The 13,188-nt window shown below is 31.6% G+C and overlaps 1 long non-coding RNA gene across 1 annotated transcript; it reads left to right on the forward strand.

Moving 5' to 3' along the window:
* Positions 1 to 8,230: 8,230 nt before the first annotated feature.
* Positions 8,231 to 10,773, forward strand: LOC132727138 (uncharacterized). The gene is made up of 2 exons (XR_009625297.1): positions 8,231 to 9,139; positions 10,612 to 10,773. It is a non-coding gene; the product is annotated as an uncharacterized LOC132727138 (long non-coding RNA).
* Positions 10,774 to 13,188: the final 2,415 nt, after the last annotated feature.

The following is a 13,188-nucleotide window of genomic DNA, read 5'->3' on the forward strand; positions in this document are numbered from 1 at the left end:
GTGTTTAGATAATATTTACCACGCGATACCATCCGATAGTTATTTGGTTTTGCAAACATATAATTTTGAAGTTTATTTTCATTATCAACATTATTATTTTATTATATCAGTGTCACTTTGCCTGTGTATTTGTGTATGAAATCCGTTAATATATAAATTTTGATTACGAAAAACTGAGCTCCTGACAGACTGTTAATTAAGTCCGTGAATACAACAACAACAACAACAACATTTATTCAGCATAAAGCAATATCTAACATCACTTCTAGCCTACATATTAACATCTGTAGTAGTTACAGGCATGAAAATATAAACACTACCATTAAGACAAGAGAAAAGTCAAAATAAACAAGAACAGTAATTAAGAGAGAGAACTTTTTTGTTCAGTCAGAATTGGAATAAATTATTAAGTACAAATGTAAAAAAGGAAAAAATAAAATATATGAAATATTTTTTTTTTTTTTTTTTTTTTTTTTTTTTTTTTTTTTTTCAAGAAAAACTAGATGAGAAGCTGATAATTAGTTATTCAAGTTTTTTCGAAGTTTATTTGCAAAGTATAAGTATTTCGAGAGATTTGCTATTTCTTTTTTATTTTTTGTCATCATCAAATGAATCAAATTTATTTAAAGATGGCCATGTATAATAATTACGTCTCAGATATTTCTTTCTAATATTTGAGTATAATGGACAAGTTAATAAAAGTGATGATTCGTTTTCAACCACATTTAGATTACAAAATTGACATATTCTTTCACTTCTTATTACATTATTATACCTTCCTCGTTCAATTTCTAGGTTATGTGATGACAGACGAAACCTAGTTAGTGCTATTTTGAATTTTTTGTCTATCGAATAATTATCAAGATATGATTCAAGTTCAAATGAATGTTTAAATCTACTATAAGTTAGAAGTCTCTGTGAGTTATTAATTTCACTGTTACCAAAACTGGGTGTATATGATCAAAAAATTCTTTTGTTTAATAGCATTTAATATATATTCCTGATTTCCTTGATTTCGCCATATATCTGACATCCCTAAATTATCTAAACATTGTTTTTATTTGAAATGCCCAATTATAACCGTTATATGTAATATTTCTATCTAAATCACTAACTGTCATGTTATATATGTGTTTAACAGCAGAAATTGCCATTCAAGTTTTGTATTCAATAACCAATACTAATCATATTAACCTTTCTTACTATTTTCATTGGAAATCTACTACCGAGTTCACCATATAGTCCCGATTAAGTTTTGTAGAATTATTTACGACAAGTATTTTTCGACAGAATTTAGTGTGAATCAGCTCAATATCTTTACCTTTCCCCGTTTATTTCCACCCCATATTTCCGAGCGGTAGTTTAATATAGATGAAATCATTGTATCAAATAATTTACATTTTTCAGAAACCTTAATTCGAATTGATTTAAACACACAGAAAATAAACGATATAAAGCTTTTGACGCATGCTCTGCAATACATTTTTGCGTTCTATAACCAATTACCGTTTTTTAAAAAAAATAAACACCCAAGTATTTAAAGGATGAAACCACCTCTAGTTTTTCGCCATAAAGATAGAAATCGTGATTTGTCGGTCTCCTCCTTTTTCAAAAAATCATGGCTTTCGTTTTTACTTGTGTTTATTTTTAAAAAAATGTATTGCAATAATTTTCTACATCGTTTAATAAATACTGTAAAGATTCAGGTGTGGTAGTAAATAATACTTGGTCATCAGCATATATATTAAGAAAAATTTAAGTTCGTTAAATGAAAATATACCGTCAATGTCCGTATTTATATGTTCCATTATGTCATTCACGAACATCATGAACATAAGAGAAGAACTCGGGTCTCCCTGTTTGACCCCTTGATGTGAGTTGATGAAACTGGAATGGATTTTTCCATTATGTTTCAATGCAGAGCGAACAACAGAATACATAGATTTTATAGCATTAATCATTTTTGTACTTATGTTTTGATTTATCAATTTTTTGCCAATAGTATAGAGCGGTTAATCTTATCGAAACATTTTTCGTAATCAATAAATATTGTATAAAGTTTTTTACCGCTATTTAATACTTTTGATATGATAGAATGTAAAATAAATATACAGTCTACCGTACTTTTTCCCTTTTGAAAACCAAATTGACAATTTGATAATTTTTTCATATACTTTTCACTCCATGCGGTTAATCTATTTAGGAGTATTTGCGAGTAGAGATTTTTTGACAAGATGTTATTTAGTGTAATACCTCGATAATTTTTCGCTTCCTTCTGATCCCCACCTTTAAATATAGGCACAATATAACCTAACCCCCATGATTCAGGATATTCTGCTGTGTCAAATATTTTATTGAAAAGAACAACCAGGTATTGTGAAATAATATCGTATGACGTTTTAATAATTTCTGCTGAAATATTATCCGGACCGGGGTGATTTAAAAACTATTTTTTTTAAATACAGCCTTTTTTATCTCCGATTCAGTAATTGGTAAATTTAACTCTTCATCTTCGACATTTTCTGTATATAGATCTTCATCTATTATGTTTTGAGTTGTATTTTCACCTAAAAGATTGTTGAAATGGTCATGTAATTCTTCAATACTTATTTCAGCATTATTAGAAGTTGACTTTTTATTGGACTGTTTTATAGATTTCCAGAATTTTCTGGGTTCCTTTAAGGCTATGCTTTCTAATTTTTGCCCTTCTTGTACTTTAAAGCGATATTTTGTTTTTTTGCTTCACCTTATTATATTTATTACGGAATTTTTAGTGAAGTTCATTCTATTTTCTAAAGTATTATTCTTTAAAAATGCATTTCTTGCTTTTTTTAAAATCTTTTTTTGCATTATAGCAATTTTCATTAAACCATTTTGGACGTGCATGATTTTGTGTGTGTTTTCCATTGTGACGAGAATGTTTGCCAAACGTCGATAATGCATTTGTGTGCAATAATTCTGTTAAACTTGTAACTTGATTGTCAATAGATAAATCACAATAATTCCTGAATACGTTTTACAAATATCATTTAAAATAGATGAACGAAATAAATCAACTTTACTTTCATCCCACACTATTTTTGTTGCATTATCACACTTTGAACTGTTTCCTTCATTTATGTTAAAAAATCTATGATTTTTCAATTTTAGAGAAAAATATAAACCTGCATGATCAGAAAAGACTGTCCATTCTTTGATAATAAAATTCAAAACAATGTTAAATGCATTTTTATCAACAATAAAATAATCTGTTACGCTTAAACCACGTGATGAGCTAAAGGTAAAATTGCCTAATCCACGGTCGCTGTGCATTCGGCCATTGGCTATGACATGATTAGTTGATTTACATAGTAAGGTTAATCTCCGCCCATAAGAATCAATTCACGTGATCGCTATTGGTGCGGTCATGAATAATACATTGATCATTTAAAAAAATATTTTCTTCATCGTCAAGATATTTATCATATTCTAAAATATCAGGTAAGTTCCCAGTCCTAGAATTAAGATCTCCAGTAATGAAGGTTTTACCTAAATTATTATATTTTTCTATTCCTTTTCTATTTCGTCAAAAAAATCAAAATCTTTATCATACAAAACTTTAGAACCAGGTGGTGGAATATAAGCATTACATATGATATACATTTTTCTTCAAGGTCGAGTAAATCTTTGTTAATTTTTAGCCAAATAATACCATACTTGTGAGTCTCTACAATAGAAATATTTGAACTAAATTCATCTTTAAAATAAACAGATATTCCTCCGCTATAGCGTCCTTTCTTGGTGCCACTTGATTTATTTCCATATAAATGAAAACTTTGATAACCGTTTATTTCTAAATTAAACATGTATTTTTCACTAATCCAAGTCTCACAAAATAACAAGATATCGTAGCTGCTTATATAGTCTAAAAATTCCTCATCATTTAATTTTCTTGATAACCCGTTTAAATTCCACACAAGAATTCGTAGTTCCTCTTGCTCTTCCTAGCTTGTAATCTCGTGGAATGGTCCTCGGCATGATCACTGACTAAAGTTTTGCTCCAGCCCATTTGACGAATCTGCCATTTTTCTTTTCACGATCCATAATGGAATAGAGTTCTTTTCTTTTGGCCAGCACAGCTCTAGTTTGTTGAACGCCGACGCCTTTCTTTTTCATTTTTAATTCCGCGAACTTGTCATTTGCAGTTTTACGTACCAATTCTCTATCTTTCCATTCCAAAAATTTAACGACAACAGGTCGTATTCCTTTACCTTTGTTGGTACCGATTCGATGGGCTCTTTCAATATTTATTTCCTTTTTGGTCGATGCCTAGGGTCATGTTTAATGAAATTTTGTATGAGTGCTTCGCAGTTTTCGTCTGTTGATTCGTTAAATCCATGAAACAACAGATTGTCCCTTAAACTACGGGCTTCCAAGTCATTGACTTTGTTGTTCAGTTGCATATTGTCCGTTTCTAGAGAGCTAACTTGTTTCTCAAATGATATGCACATGTCTCCGAATTTTTTAATGTCAGATTTTGAATTGGCTAATTTTTTCTTTGTTTCTTCAAACTCGTTACTGAGAAATGCGGCTGCTGATTCTGTTTCATTTACACGAATGTCCATAGTTCTATATTTGTTTTCGAGTTCATCTACTTTCAGGCAAATTCTATTTACTGTTTTTTTCAATTCCATCGATCTTTTCTACGGATTTTTTGATCATTTTTATGTCCGTATTTATTACTTTTATGTTCTCAATGAGTTCAGTGGCCCATGTCGGCGGTGTTGGGGAAAACTGCTGCTGCATCGGCTGTAACTGAGTGTAACTATAAGTTGGAGATGGCGAAAATTGACTTCCGTATTGTGGGTTGGTAAATGTCGCAACATTTGTAGCCACATTTTGTCCAGTAAAATTTTCATTTTGCATTTTGTTGATATCAAATATGAAATGTTCAGGAGAAGAAGTATGCAAACATTTGTTTTGAATACTCACTTCAGATACACCTAAATAATACCCTGTTTGTCAAGTTTGTGCGTGTTGATCAATATCCAGTGTACTGTTCGTGTTCGTTTCCGTGTAAAGTGGCGAGATAACCTTTCGTTTACCACGTTTATTTTTCTTTGTTGAGTCTTTTTGTGACAAATTATTCTTAGCAGGCATGTAGATAAAGTATTAGTATCTTTTCACCAACAAATTAATGAAAAAATTAATCCACTTTTTGCGAAATTTCCAGTTTTTACTCCGAAATATGGAGAGTTCAAATTTCATGTCTTGCCACTACATCACGTGACCGTAAAATAGGATATTACATTTTTTGTCCAAATGACAACAATAAATGGTCGGCGAACCATACACTAAATAACTATGGAAACGCGCTGTATAGCCAATATGCGTCTACGTGACACCTATATCAGACGACATTGAGCACGGCACCTAGGTATCGTAAACAAACATAATCACCATACGAAAAATAAAAAAATATTATAATATATTTAAGGGTGTGCTGGAATTGTAACGTATAAATACATGTATTTTTCGTGAAAAACATATCGATAAAAGAAAACTGTTCCCGTCAAAATAATGTCGATAAGAATTCGGGTAAACAATGAGTGAGAGCACGAGCGCCTCATTTTAAAGTTTTCACGAGTTTCATAAATTCCATAAAAATCCGTTTGTTAAAATATTTTTATGAAACTTTCATTGTCTGAAAGGGAACAACGTTGCATTAAAGAAAAAATAATACAATAGGGGAGAAAAAATGTGTACGGTACCGCTATAACTACCGCGCGCAGCAAGCTTAAGTGTAATTTTTCACAAATTTCATTTATCGCTCAAGAACAATTTTATTAAGATATTTGGATGAAAATTCCACTGTATGGTAGGGAACAATATTGCATTAGAGAAAGAACAATAAATATTATGATATATCTAAGTACATGTATTTTTCGGGAAAAAGCTTAAATCAGATAAAAGATGGACTTTCACTTCCACTGAATATTTAAACATATCGATATTTATTAAGATATATAAGGATAATTTAGATCGGAATATAGTTAATTACATATACAAGGTAGACAATGATACCTTAGGTACGGAAAACACGTGTATTATACCGCTATAAATACTGCGCGCACCTAACTAAAGTTGAGTTTTTCACGAACTTCATTAATCGCTTAAGAACTTATTTATTAAAATATCTGGATGGAAATTTCACTGTATGATAGGTGAACATCTTGCATTTAAGAAAAATAAAAAAATATTATAACATATTTAAGAGTGTGCTGGAATTGTAACGTATAAATACATGTATTTTTCGTAAAAAAAAGCTTAAATCGGAATGAAAGGGTGGTTGAATTTTCAAATATATAGATATTTATTAAGATATATCGGGATAATTTAGATCAGAATAACGGTAATTGTATATACAAGGTAGACAACGAAAGCAATTTATGAAATCTTAGGGAGGAAAACCGGGGCGGGAAAACACGCATATAGTTCTGTTCTTAAAAACCGCGCAGCGTATTTAAGTCGTGTGACTGATGAAAATTTCACTGAATACTAGGGACAATGTTATATTAAAGAAAGACTAATAGATATTATAATTTATCTATCTATATATCTAAAGAGGAAATTATATGTACAAGGTAAACAATAAAAGCAAACTATGATATCTTAGGACAGAAAACACACATGTATACCTGATAGAAGTACCGGGCGCGGCAAAAATAAGTTTTCCACGAACTTCATTGGTTTCGCGTAAAGTTATACAGTGATATACTTTCATGGAAACTCTACTGATATATAGGTTGAAGCATTGCAATTAAGTAAAACAATTACATTATATAATATATCTATATGTTTGTATGGTACAAGACTTTAAAATACATGTACATATCGAAAATTGAAAATTCCGAAAAATCAGAAGTCGTAAAATCTCGTCTGCATATTATGAAATAAGGGCGTGAGACCAATGTCGTAAAATGTCAGTTTGATCACGTTGACATATATTCTCCGGCGACAATTCGAACTAAATGTTATCATATCAAACTAAATAAGATAAATAAGGAAACAATCGATACGTTGGTACGACACTGTCTGTTATTCAAAATGCACATAATTCAAATACATGTACGAGGTGCATGGTGAGAACATATAATGGTGGAAATGAACGGAAGCTATCTATAATCACGACTGTCCCACAATTATATGCTTATTACGGGACAGACACGTTGGGAGGGCTTTTAGAACAGAACAGAACATATCTTTTATTTTCACCCAAGCATTTTTCAATACAATATGGGGGCATAACACAATTTTTATATAACAAAAAATGCATAGTTCCGGTACGAACAAAAAAGTGAATAATCATTTAACACATTACATTGCCAATGAGGGTGTCGGGCTATTGCCGATTGTATGATGAAAGCATTATCCAGGGACAGGGGTGCGATTACGCCTCCTTCGGAATCAAGTATATTAAATGATGATAGTGCATTAATAGACAAAAATGGTGTTGATACTGTTCAAGAGATGCCGTAAAATGATAAAAAAATCACTGTATGGATTTATTACATGCTTTTCAGTGAATTAAAAACTGATAATTTCACTGTTTTTAATTTAAGCCCCTTACGTTGTTTGAGTGAAATACAAGCGTTCACAGTGCTTGAAACCACCTTAATGACGTGACTTCGTAAATGACGTCACGTTGTATAATTATTTGGCGCGCCTTCCATTTAGTATTAGGTTAAATGTCATTTAAACGTTTATGATATAATACAAAGAAAATTTGTTACACTGAAATAAACAAATATTCTCTATATATAATATTACTTCAACAACGGGACAGAAATTCAAGGGATGAAAATGTCGTTGTCTTCAAGGTTGTGTAACATTTCGATATTAAATCATTGTTCCAAGTATATTTAAAAAAATGTTTTATAACAATGGCTGTTTTTAACATTTTTCGAAAAATCATTATTACGGCGATTAACACGGTTCTCAAATATTTCATCTATATATAAAGATTTCCCTTGTTAATTGATTTTTAGTGTTAAATAACATTATTTTGGACCGCTTTTCTACAATAAATACCCCCAAGGAACATACAGTAAAGCATATGCAACGGTTCTCATTTAGATAATGTTTGTCCAGGGTTTTGTTTTTCTATAGCACATGATTAATTGGGCGGAGCGATAAACCGTTTAGCGTCTGGTCGATTCCGCTGCGTGGCAGACTATACCTTTACGATACTGTAGGTCAGGGTATCGTATTGTAACATGGCCAGCGATTGGCTGAAAAAAAGTGCAGGGAAAACCGTATGAATCACTTTATACATGAGGTGATTGGATGAGAATGAGGTATTTTTAAGTGTAAAAACTAAATTAAAAAGTAACACTATACTGTTTTCTGAAGAAAATGAAATATTTCATGAGTCTCTATGATAATTTTGACTTGGATATTTGCATTTATTAAAAGTGTATGTCAGTCCTGTGATCAGCAGAAAATTTCACTGAAATGGGGGGTAATCCTCTTTGAAGTCATTTTGCAAAAAATTTGGTTGGCTACCACTATATAACAGGACAATTTTTATGTGTCTGGCATTTCATTCTGCTAGAAAAATCACCTCTTTAGCATGAAAACTCAATTTTAAGGTAAGATTAGGGACCATTTCTTATAATGTAAGTCTATGGAAATATCAATGTGAGTGTCTGACCTAAAGAGAGGGTCATTTGAACTGTCATAATTCTTTGTAGTACTTTGTCTTCATTGATTACACCATGAAAAGCTGATATTTTGGAAGAATGGATGTATACAGCCTTTCAAGGTATGAAATTTCATTATTTCAATGCAACTGTTGGTGTTTACAGCAGATAATGTGTCAAGGGGGTCAATCTACAAGCATTGTATACATATGAACAAGTGTATTAGTGTTACTTAACAGTTAATAATGGTTATATTTTCTTTAAACAGTGAATTTGAGTGAAAATCAATTGGTGATATGTTGATGATGAATAATATAGACCTTGGTCATTAAAAATATGTTTTCAGATTTCAAAGAAATGCTGTACATTGGCTATACACATGCCAGGTTTGAAGACTTCATTTATAACTTGACAGGACCTGATGTAAGCACATTGGCCACTTTTGATGGGTGTTGCAGGTATATCACTACAAATGCATATTGTCGGGTTCAAAACTAATATATTTATACTTAAAATAGTCTAGGGTGCTGTTTCGGTTATGTTTTCGACTTTGTTTAGGCGCGGAAAGTTCTTCGCTCGGCACTAATTTTTTTCCATTTTGCTCATATATTTACATAGAATGTCACAAATAAATTGCTTCTATGTCTGTTTCCCATATAAGAATGTTATGTGTTTCATTTACAGGCATAGATAGCATAAAAGCTTCAAATAAATAGCATTTTAAGGCTTCTGTCTTAAAATTGACTTGGTTTCAGGGCATGAATATCAACACATACTTAGAAATTGAAATGCATTGAAAAATGTAGCATAATTCAGTAAGGTTGCCTCTGAATAGCCTCTTATTATATGGTTTAGATGCAAAATAGTGTTAAGAATTTATTGTTTTCTATTTGGTTATACATATTTACACATTCACAATGTATAATGCCATAAATTTTAGACTTTATGTCTGTTTAAGGCATATTTGAATGAGCATCATAATGGCCAAGGGTAGAATTATTTTGTGGAAAAAGTTTTATTGATAAGTTAAAGTTGATCTACTTTTTCACAATTATATTAGGCACAATTATAACACTGCTTTAGTGTCTCTGATGTGTCTATAAACAGAAAAAGCACTTATTCAGGTAGATAAATGTACACAAAGGGGGTTATTATGTACATATTCAGTGAATTACCTCCCTTTATTTATTTAGAAACTTAAATAAGTGCATAAATTAGAGTTTCTGGCTACCAAAATTGAAGAAAATACACAAATACTTTCCATTCCAAGTACATTATGGCCTGAAGAGGTGATTTACATGGTAAAACACATGAAAGAAGGTTTCAATTGTCAAATTTGGCTCAAAATGAATGCAAAAATGGTCAAAAAATGGGTGTAGAAGTCAAATTTTAGGCTATTACTGTGCTGTTAAGTCCAGAGGAACTTGGTTTTTCCATGTATTGCATTTTTTTATATCCATGAAAGAGAGTAACAAATATATATAAATGAATTTTGGCATTTTATTGACATTTAGGCTTGTATTTAAGACTATATTAGCAAATATTTGGAGTAGAAAAGTATAGCAGGGGCAGTTTTAAGATACCTAGTTACATCCAAAATGTTGCTATGTGTGTACAAATAATGTGTAATCCATAATCAGGTCACTATACAGTAGTTATTAAGTATGTTTGCTAAGCTAAATCTTCATTCAGGAAGTCTGTTGGTAATAAAATGTTGAAATTTGGGTGAAAAATCACTTATTTTGTTATGGGTGGGGTGATAAAATTGCTCCCTGCTACATCCTTTTGCTACAAAATTAGTACTTTGAAGTACTTCTGTAATGAGAACAGTGTAGCTTTGCTATCTGAGTGATTTTATAGAAGTTGTTACAAAATTGGCTTCAGAATATTGAATTATGTATGAAAATCACATGCTAACATTCATTTTCAGAATATCCGGAATGCGGCACAATGGCGCTTGTTAGAAAAATGGGATATTCAAAGTTTGAAATGACTTAAGAGTGATGAAAATGTATCCATATAATTGGTAATTGTATTTGCAACTTCATTTATTATTAGATATTAGAATATTAAACATATAATATTCCCTTTAGGTCAGGGTATCGTATTGTAACATGGCCAGCGATTGGCTGAAAAAAGTGCAGGGAAAACCGTATGAATCACTTTATACATGAGGTGATTGGATGAGAATGAGGTATTTTTAAGTGTAAAAACTAAATTAAAAAGTAACACTATACTGTTTTCTGAAGAAAATGAAATATTTCATGAGTCTCTATGATAATTTTGACTTGGATATTTGCATTTATTAAAAGTGTATGTCAGTCCTGTGATCAGCAGAAAATTTCACTGAAATGGGGGGTAATCCTCTTTGAAGTCATTTTGCAAAAAATTTGGTTGGCTACCACTATATAACAGGACAATTTTTATGTGTCTGGCATTTCATTCTGCTAGAAAAATCACCTCTTTAGCATGAAAACTCAATTTTAAGGTAAGATTAGGGACCATTTCTTATAATGTAAGTCTATGGAAATATCAATGTGAGTGTCTGACCTGTACACATGTGCATGTTATGTTAATGTGTTAAGCGACGATAATTTCCATTACGCCGCCTGTCAATCAACTGGCAGGGGTCACAGAGATAAGCTAATCAGCGATCGTTATCAGTTTCACCCTAAGATGCCTACGAAGCCCATCATTTACCTTAAGGTAGTACACCCCTAATGCACTGTCTCCACTTTGAAGAGTATTCAAATAGGCTAAAATCACTGTAAAGTGTATTGAAACTGAGGGGGTGTGGGTTCAAACCCCAGAAGGGGCAATTTTTTTTCTTTCTTTTTTTTCTTTTTAACATTTTTTATTAATCTCTCAGACCCCCTATGGAAGAAAAAAGTCTTTTATTTTAATTATATAATTATTGTAGGTATTTATTTACTAAATAATGCCAAATTTAATAGCAAATGTGATACCAGGTATTTTCAAAGTTTAATAAAATAGAAACTAAACGGTAAAAGTATTTTATATTTTGCAAGACCAACCAATATACATTAAAGAAAATTTAGGCAAACTTTGAAAATCGCCCCTCATTTTGGAAAATTTTAGGGATATTTTAAATAAGGCTTTTTACATAGGGAAATGGTCAAATTAGTGTTAAAAGTGGGTGGGGTAGGGTTATATTTTTAAACATATTAAAACATTTCGTATAAAAACAACCTTTACGATGTGCCTGTTTTGTTAATGTGTTAAGCGACGATAATTTCCATTACGCCGCCTGTCAATTAAGCTGGCAGGGGTCACATAGATAAGCCAATCAGCGATCGTTATCAGTTTCACCCTAAGATGCCTGCGAAGCTCATCATTTACCTTAGATAAAACAATGGTGCAGAAGTAATTAAGATTGAAATTATTTTAATTTTATATATCAATTTAAAGCTATTAAATCGGTATATTACATTATTAATAAAGTTACCAGATATACTGGCATATTGACTTATCGAGTAAGTTAGTTTATTATACCAAAAGTAAATTGATTTCTACAAATGGAAATAATAAGTTTTGTAGTGGGTACAAAACATTTATCCTGGCTGTAGCACAATGCATTGAAAAATAAAAACGTTTCAATAAATCCACAATTTTTGCCATTACCTATTCATAATCACAGACACTTGGAGTATGGACCCCGCCCTTCTCCGCCCCTGAATATTAAAAACTAAAAGTATTGTTTATTACAAGAATAAGTTTTAAATTTGTGCTTATATTAGTATGAGACGGTTAAGTGTCTAACACATGAACAAGTTTGAATAGAATTTCATAACGTTTTAAAAAAGTCAATTTTTTTCCAACGCTTCAATTTCCTGAAGATACCAAGCTTCGAAATGTAAACACAACTGACCTACATATATTTCAGGTATTTATGTTATCGCATGCCATTTATTTCTGGTGTAAATCAGTCGATGCATATATTCCTTTAATAAATAACTGCATGTTATTATCAGATCGTACCTTTCTTCCAAGCTTTGCACATTTAATTATATTTTCATAACTGAGTCACATGCTTCTTTACGAATTCATGACCACTGGAAAGTTTCCCGTAAATTACAGCGGGAAAGAAATTCAATCGCAACTACTCGGCCCTTTCCGTCAGTCTTCTTGATTTGGTTTCTGTACTGATTAGGGGAAGTAACCGCTGCGGGGTTTTGGTTCTCGGCATGAAAATGAAAGCGCAAAACAGTGCCGAAACTCATTCCAGTCATCTCACATCAAAGGAAAGCGTACGTTGTTCTCTTCATGAAATTATGATATTCTAGGGACTTTTTTAAACGTGGTTAAAATAGCGGAAAACATGTTTTATGTTCAAGACATGTGACCAGGTCGTAATAATATGCAAAAATATTTTGACGTACGGTTTGCACGATAAAAATAGGCATGGTGTATACAAGTGCGGATAAAGAAGGGGAGCCACGCACATAACCCCAAGCGTCTGTGTTCATAATCACATTATAAACATATA

Source organism: Ruditapes philippinarum, unplaced genomic scaffold, assembly GCF_026571515.1.
Source record: "Ruditapes philippinarum isolate M1 unplaced genomic scaffold, ASM2657151v2 ctg10589_1_1_1_1, whole genome shotgun sequence".
NCBI lineage: Eukaryota > Metazoa > Mollusca > Bivalvia > Venerida > Veneridae > Ruditapes > Ruditapes philippinarum.